Here is an 8800-nt window from a genome sequence, read left to right as displayed (position 1 = left end):
CTATGACTATAGTCAAGCCATTCCACTTCTTCTAGATATCTGGTTTTAATCTATTTAATCTAATGGCACAAATAATGATGTTTTTTTCATGAGGCTATGAAAGAGTTAGACCAGATAATGCATGTTTGCCAATTAGACCTATACACATGTGAAATAATACTGCTGTTATTGTTCATTATTAATATAATATGTTATTACTGAATGTGTTTGGCCTCTCCAGGGACTGTCACTTTTGTCCCATTGTCACCCATCAGCCATCTGGAAAGATCCTAAATTAGGCATATGCAGAACTCTGTAATCAAGACTATCATGTCCAGAGGATTTGAAGGCCTTCTCTATGTGCCCCATTGTCTCCTAAAAGTTTGATCAACCATTGTTAGATGAAGGCTGAGCACTGCATACTTTCTTAGTGTATATCAGCAATGAAAAGACTTCCTGTTAGCCCAGACTCCCCCTCTGGTACCAGAAAGCATTTAGACCACTGCAGCTGACCATTCTTATCCCAGATTTTAGGAAATCTCCCAGAGATTGAACAGGTTATACATAGTTAGGGCTTGAAGAGGAAGAATAGGATTTCGGACAATGTAAAATCTATGATTAATGTTAGTAGATGTCCTCCTTTATCATGTGGGCATTGCTTTCCCCCATTTCATTTGGAGCAGCAGAGAAATGAGCTACTGCACTACTTCTCAGAAAACCAAACGCTGTAAGACAATTGCAGGTTGAGTGATGTTCTGGTGACCAGAACCCACTCCACCTTTCTCTAAACATGTTGGCTGATGCCTGTGAGTGTCGGCCTGATGCTATAAATTGTGCTGGGGTCACTTGGGATGAAGATGCACTCACTTTCTCAGATTAGGACACCAACACCATCATCAAATCATCTTGGGGTTTTAGGTTGCTGTTCAACTCCCCCTTGCCCTATGCATCCCTCTCCACCCCTCACTCTCATCAGCCCCCCATCATTATCGGAAACTCCAATGACATCAACTGAAAAGCCAGCAGATGTATTGAAGTCTGCTTTCAGCAACATGGCTCTCAGGGTATCTGTGTAACTGTCAGGGCTTAAAAAACAAAATTCAACTGTGTAAATCTTAAAGATCTCATTGGCTTTATTGAGCAATTCATGAATTGGCCAGCATCCCATCTAGCAGATAGAAAGCAACTCCAAGGAGCTATGTAAAATGAAAGACTTTAATGAAAGCAGAAGGAAGTGAGACAAGGAAGTTATACCAGTAAAAAGTGGACTGGCTGTGGCAAGGTCACCTTCCTTTAGTGGATGGCAGTGTCTACTAGGCAGATTTCCTCACTAATGCTGACCAGGTGACTCCCGATGGAACTAGTTTAAGATTCTGTCTCTGAGACATGCCAAAACTATAACTAAGCTGAGTCTCAGTTTGGTGACATGAGGCTTAGCATTAAGTGACTCCATTTGGGGCCTGTTGTCTTGTTTTTAAGAAAGAATCGAAGTGCTTTGATGGTTTCCTTGCAGAAAACTGCCTGTTTGAAATAGTTGCCCTTGAACTGGTCAGATCCTTGTTGCTGATCTGCCCTGCTGTGTGAGGTGGGATGACCTCTGACAGATAACTAAGAACCTAAGTTAAAAAGGAACATCTTAAAATAAACATGACTGGTTTCACCTTTCTGGGTTTTTTTTTTTTTTAAGTTTTTTTTTTAAGATTTTATTCATTTATTTGTCAGAGAGAGAAAGAGTGAGCACACAAGCAGGTAGAGCAGCAGAGGGAGAGAGAGAAGCAGGCTCCCCTTGAGCAGAGAGCCCAATGTGGGACTCGATCCCAGTACCCTGAGATCATGACCTGAGCTGAAGGCAGATGCTTAACCAAAAAAGCTGCCCAGGTGTCCCTCACCTTTCTGTTTTAAAGTGCTGCTTTTGCAAAGGGCTCTTGCTTGCCATCCTTTACCTTGAAGCAGATTACCCCATAATAAACACCCCACACCATATGAGACTGTATATGTGTAGGGCAGGAAGGCCGGCCCCTACCTGGGGACAGCAGAGTGATAGAGGCTGCTTGTTTGTTTGTTTATTATTGCAATGCAGAAGGATTATTGCTGAGAAAAAGCCCCAGAATGAGTCCACTTTTTTGAAAGGATAAAGATAGCTGATCGGGCTCTTCTTTAGAAGAGAAGACAATAATCAGAGGAGGTGAGGACCTGTTTTCAGTTTGCGGAATATATATTCTGTATATATTTCCTACTAAAGTCAGTGCTTCTGCAGATCAGGTCCCTGGTGGATTTTATAAATACAACAACAAGCCCTAGAAAGAAAAGGTCAGAGGTGAAGATTGTGAAGAGAGAGAGAGGACAGGGGATGTATAACGATATTAAATGTGGCATTTAGAAAAAAAAAAAAAAGATATGAAGGCAAGAAATTAAGTAACTGACAGAGTATGTGGGCTCATTTCTTTCCCCACTTTCTCTGGGGCATGCTAATGGTCTTGCTTTCCATATTTTTGCCTCATAAGGGCCCTAGCATAGACCCAGTTTAGGTATTTTCACCTCTGGCCCATTTCAGTAGAAGAATCACTGGTATATGTATGCTGGACACCAAAGCAGCAGAATTAAAGCAAAGACTAAGTTAAAGTAGCCAATCAAAATAGCTTTTTAAAAGGGGGCGGGGCTAAACCAACCAATCTTAGGACACATGCCTCCCTTTGAACAAGAAATGTCTTCCCCATAACTTTGTGGGTTCAGTTAAGGATGGGACTGACTGTTGCCAATAGCAATCACAATGGAAAATGCTCATTTGTCTTTTAATTAGCAAAATATTTCACACATCTCTCGCGTTCGCAGGTGGAATTTTGAGAGCCTCTGTAAGTGTGAAGGCAAATGGGTTTGTCCGGAATATGTGAGGTTCATGTAGGCAACAACTGAATTGCTTTAGAGAATTTAAGACACATTTTCAATTTCACATCGAGGTGAAAAATAACTTTCCTTTTCTCCTCCTCTCCCTTCAGCAGGTCTCCGTGTGCTGGAAACCAATTTTTCATATTATAGATGTGAATCAGTTAAGCTTTTAAATTTGGGGACTTTCAATTATATGGAGATTATTTTGGATAAGCAAAACAACTGTAGGAAACATTACTTGGCCTCAGCAGATTTTGCAAACTAAAATAAATTAGGTTTATTTCATCAAATAGAGAAATACTATCTCTTATTAAGTATATTTATGTATTGGGAAATGATAGCATCTGCTAATCCGTAATACCTAAGGACTCTGAATAATCAAAACAGCAAAACACCTTTAAAAATATCATTTGCTAGAAGATGATATTTTCAATGCGTTAAAGATTCAGCAGCTCAGGTTCACTTCCTGTTGTGTAATTTCGGCCTCATCTAGGGCCTTCAATTTAGGGATCTCAATTTGGGGGGCCATCCCTAAGAGTTTTTGCTGTGAGTTTTCAGCAACAAAAGGCCCACAGTTCAGAATGCCATTTTCCTATATTCTGACACAGGTCTGAGACAGGTTGAGTTATATTACCTTGCAAAATGAGGTTAAAGATTTTTGAATGGGATCAGATGTAGGTTGATGAATTTGGGATTGCAGATATTTTCATTACAAGGAGCTCTACCATGCTGCAGCTGGAACAATTGGTTTTAATTAATCTGAATAAACAGTGGGCTTTGACAAACAAATAATAACCATCAAATTAAACAGCTTTCTTGGGAGAAAACCATCCAAAGTGGCAGTATTGCCTTTGGGCTTTTGAGGGATTCTATTTAACAAGCTGTTTATTGCATTTTTCAGAGGGGAAGGGGGGCATAGAGTACACATAGGGAGGAATGGTGGGAGGAATTCGACTTACCTGGAATTGCAGAAAGGTGAGAAGCATAGAATTCTGGAGTTAAATGAGATCTCGGGAGTCATTTACATCATCCGTCTCTCATTATATTCAAAGGAAAAAAGAAGATTAAACTACAGAAAGAGAGAGTGCTAGAGAGAGGCAGAAAGAGAACCCAAGCCCGGGCCAGAGCCAGAGCACAAAATCTGCCCAAGGTCTAATCTTACATTCATAAGAATGATCATGGGTTATAGGTTGATATAAAGGAAACCTATATTTAGTGCATTCTACTAACTTAAGAAAGGGACTTAGGTAACAACTTAAAAAATCGTAATAACAAGGCTTGGAAGATTCAAATAACTAGAAATTTCACTTGTGCATTATATATATATGATGTCCCCAGAGGTCTGAGATAATGAAGCACCATTGACCTTAGTCACACACTGGGCAGGATCATCATCAAATGTACTGTTCAAGAGATCTCTGACATCAATCTTGAACCCAGATCATCATGTTCCATAATTTATTGTTCTGAAGGAAGTACTGTGTATAGTTACTCATCACTCCCTATCTGTGGACTTCTCAGATGGTTGGATTAGAGTGGACTTCTAAGTAACACCAGTATAACAAGTTCAGCCTATTGTGACCCTGCCCACCTTGCTGTTCTCGCTGATCTCCCCTCTGCCTTCGGCTCAGGTCATGATAATCAGGGTCCTGGGATCCAGCCCTTCATCAATCTTCCTGCTCAGCAGAATGTCTGCTTCTCCCTCTCCCTCTGCTCCCCCTGCTTGTGTGTGCTCTTCCTCTCCGTCAAATAAATAAATAAAATCTTAAAAAATAATAAAATAAAAAAAGAAGAAAGACAGAAGGATCCAGCCTGCCATAGCTCCTCCAGGAGACGCTCCTTTAATCCTGTGATGAGGGTTGTGAACCAATACCAATAAAAATTCTAATAGATATTTGCCTATCTTCTGTCACCTACTCAGACTCCAGGCTTATCTTTCCATTTTGGGTGGATTCATTGGCACCTTTTTGTTAAGCTATAGGTAAGCAGAAGGATGATGGCCAAAAGCTTCAGTGGAAAATAAACTCTGAAAAGCCAAGAAGGATGCTTTCAAGGTACCACAATGTCTGATTCAAAATCTTCATTTCTTTCTTCTTCTGATTATTTTTAATTTTTTTCATCAAATGCTTCTTTCTTAAAAACAGCAAAGCCTAATTATTTCCTCAAGTACTTAAGCTGGACTTATTGGAAGTTTTACTCTACAGAAAGAATACATGATGCATTATCTGGGTGGCCAGTGTACCCATTAGAAGCAAAGGTAAAAGCTTCAAGACATCTTATTGAATATTTCTTTGTGTCATTCTTTGTGAAGTCATGACTTCTGCTCTTAAGATGCAGCGAAATACAGATGTAACTCTTACAGGTTTTTTTTTTTTAAGATTTTATTTATTTATTTGACAGACAGAGATCACAAGTAGGCAGAGAGAGAAAGAGAGAGAGAGAGAGGAGGAAGCAGGTTCCCTGCTGAGCAGAGAGCCCAATGTGGGGCTCGATCCCAGGACCCTGAGATCATGACCTGAAACGAAGGCAGAGGCTTCAACCCACTGAGCTACCCAGGTGCCCCTAGGTTTTTCTTTTTTCTTCTACAATCACAAGAAGATGGATATGGAGCATTTGGTAAGGGGGAGGAACCGCCATGGAGTTGGGGGGGGTATAGAAATTAGAGTATGAGGCTAGGGGTCTATCGGGAAGCACTAGGTGACAAAGCAAACTCATGAAAGCATCTTTGATTGCCTCTTATTTTCCAGGAATACCATCTTCCTACCCTACCGCCCACATCAAGATAGATTCACTGGCAACTTATGGTACCCAACTTGCCCAATACATGTGTAAGCGTGCGTGCACACACATACACACACACACACACACACACCATTGACTTACCAAAAGAGCCTCACATATCTTTCTTAACAACATCCCAAATTTCTTATCCTTCTCAACATTAAACCATCTCCTACTTCTATGGGATTGTCTTGTTATCTCCTGTGTAAGGTAATGGACAGCTAATAGAGTTCTTTCACATACACTGATAAACAGTGGGAAAAAGGCCAGTGCCATCTAAGATTATGTGATAGCATTCATCCTGTGACACGATTCCTAGAAGTTTTTTATTCATTAAGTTTTGGGGGAGGGCACATAGAGAAGAAATATTAAGTTAAAATCAAGACCCAGGCCAGTCCTGCTCTTTAATCCTCTGGCTAAAGTTTGCTACACATGGTTCCCTGGTGGGGGAAGGAGGCTTATTTTCTTCATTCCTCATGCTTTGTCCAGATAAAGGGCATCCCTGGAGAGACCTTAAAATGTGTGCTGACAGTAGGTGAAAGCTTCTATCCAATTGTCAGATTAGAGCCTTAAAAATGGTGTGTGTGTGTGTGTGTGTGTGTGTGTGTGTGTGTGTGTTAAACTTCTCCTCAACTTAGAAAAATAAGAACTTTCCATTGGGAAAGTCCCCATCAAATATTAAGCAAAGAAGAATATGACGGACCATTATTTTCCCCTGGATAATTCTTTACCAAGAGTTCTCGATTGATTTGCAAAATGAGATGAGAAAGTGCATGATACATATAATTTTTCCTCTCCAGAAAATACAAAATGCAGGACATGCACTAAATAAATTGACCCCAAAAGAGGGAAGCAGGGGTGAATGAAAAATGACTCTAGTTTGCATTTCTTTCATATCTACTATGTGTGAGGTGCTTATATTTGATTCTCAACAAACCATACGAAACAGGACACACTTACACAAAGTTGGGTCAACCTAGGTCTGCTGTTCATGCTTTCCCCACTGTTCTCTTAATTGCCCCTATGGAAACCACCTTTTAAAAAGTCATAATGGGGGGCACCTGGGAGGCTCAGTGGGTTAAGCCGCTGCCTTCGGCTCAGGTCATGATCTCAGGGTCCTGGGATCGAGCCCCGCGTCGGGCTCTCTGCTCAGCGGGGAGCCTGCTTCCTCCTCTCTCTCTGCCTGCCTCTCTGCCTGCTTGTGATCTCTCTCTGTCAAATAAATAAATAAAATCTTTTAAAAAAAATAAAAAAATAAAAAGTCATAATGGGGTAACGGAGTAGCTCAGTCATGTGGCATCTGCCTCTTGATTTTGGGTTAGGTCCTGGTCTCGGTCCAGCCCTGCATGCACATCCTGCTCTGTGCTCTCTAGAGGACACATGAGATTCTTTCCCTCTGCCTAGACCCTGCTAGCACTGTCTCTCTCTCAAAAATAAATAAATAAATCTTTGTAAAAGTAAATACATAAATTAAAAATTTTTTAAAAATCATACAAAGCCATGTCAGAGAAGCTGGAGAATTTTAAATAAAAGGCTTGCCAAATATCAATGCCTCTTCTGTAGAAGAGAATTGAATTCTTTTCTACAACAAAATGTTGATGTGAGATGCATATGAAGATTTATGTGAGAAATAGATGAAAACCCAAAATGAGCTTTCTAGCATTTGAACCGTGGAGCCATGGAATAGGACTGCATTAGAAAACAGGAAATAGACATTAGACCAGGATTCTATAGACATTTCTGTGTGTGTATCTGAGAAATTGGACCCATAGTTGATAGAGATCCTCTAAGCTCCAGAGTTCTATTGTTCTGCTATGTGGAAGTACTGCTTCCCAAGCTGTCTGGATTTTATATGTCTGCACTACACTCCAAGCCAACGCTGGATTTACTCAAACTGCGTTAAATAACCTGTGTTTTAAAAACCCCATAGTTGCTGGGGCACCTGGGTGGCTCAGTGGGTTAAGCCTCTGCCTTCAGCTCAGGTCATGATCTCAGGGTGCTAGGATAGAGCCCCACATCAGGATCCCTGCTCCCACCCCTTCTCTCTGCCTGCCTCTCTGCCTACTTGTGATCTCTCTCTCTGTGTCAAATAAATTAAAAAAAAAATCTTAAAAAAAAAAAAACCATAGTTGCTATCAATGGACATCTGGGCTTTTTCCATATTTTGGCTGTTGTAGACATTGTTGCTATAAATATTGGGGTGCAGGTGCCCTTTTGGATCACTACATTTGTATCTACAGGGTAAATACCCAGTAGTGCAATTGCTGGGTTATAGGGTAGCTCTATTTTTAAATTTTTGAGGGACCTCCATACTGTTTCCCAGAGTGGCTGCACCAGCTCACTTCCCACCAACAGTGTAAGAAGTTTCCCCTTTCTCCACATCCTTGCCAACCTCTGTTGTTTCCTGACTTGTTAATTTTAGTCGTTCTGACTGGTGTGAGGTGGTATCTCATTGAAGTTTTGTATTTCCCTGATGATGAGTGATGTTGAACATTTTTTCACATGTCTATTACCATTTCTGTGTCTTCTTTGGAGAAATGTCTGTTCAGGTCTTTGCCCATTTCTGAACTGGGTTTTTTGTTTTGGGGATGTTGAGGGTTTTTTTTGTTTATTTGTTCTGTTTTTAGAGAGAGCTCAAGCGGGGGTAGCAGCAAACAGAGGGAGAAGCAGTCTCCCTGCTAAGCAGGGAGCCTATGCAAGACTTGATCCCAGGACCCTGGGATCATGGCCTGAGCTGAAGGTAGATGCTTAACTGACTAAGCCACCCAGGTGCCTCAAATCTACCAAAAATTGTTAAAATTGTAAAGCATGAAGTGTAGCTTAGTATACTACACTTGATCTTAGCCAAAAGGCCGAGAAGCGATGAAGTGTAGCTTAGTATAAAAGTAATCTTGGGTTAAGCATACTTTGGGTCACATACCAAAAAATGATCAGAAATTTGGACAAAACAAGGTCATTTTTCTAGGAATCATAAGCTCAACTTACATTAAAAGTTTATTTATTACATCCAAAGTCCATAAGGATCATTATTTTTTCCAGCTCCTTTTTATCATCTGTGCACATATTCACAAGAGCCTATTATTTATTGTATATTACACATATTCTTAATGTCCATTTTGCATAACATTTTCTTACATTCCCATAAGATTATATT

The 8800-nt window shown here is 40.5% G+C and overlaps 1 pseudogene; it reads right to left on the bottom strand.

Moving 5' to 3' along the window:
- Positions 1-8340: 8340 nt before the first annotated feature.
- LOC125085397 (uncharacterized) lies at positions 8341-8510 on the bottom strand (annotated as a pseudogene).
- Between the last annotated feature and the right edge of the window lie 290 nt (positions 8511-8800).

This window comes from Lutra lutra, chromosome 14, assembly GCF_902655055.1.
Source record: "Lutra lutra chromosome 14, mLutLut1.2, whole genome shotgun sequence".
NCBI classification, from domain to species: Eukaryota; Metazoa; Chordata; class Mammalia; order Carnivora; family Mustelidae; genus Lutra; species Lutra lutra.
The sequence above is the reverse complement of the archived record's forward strand: the minus strand, read 5'-3'. Positions and strand labels throughout refer to the sequence as shown.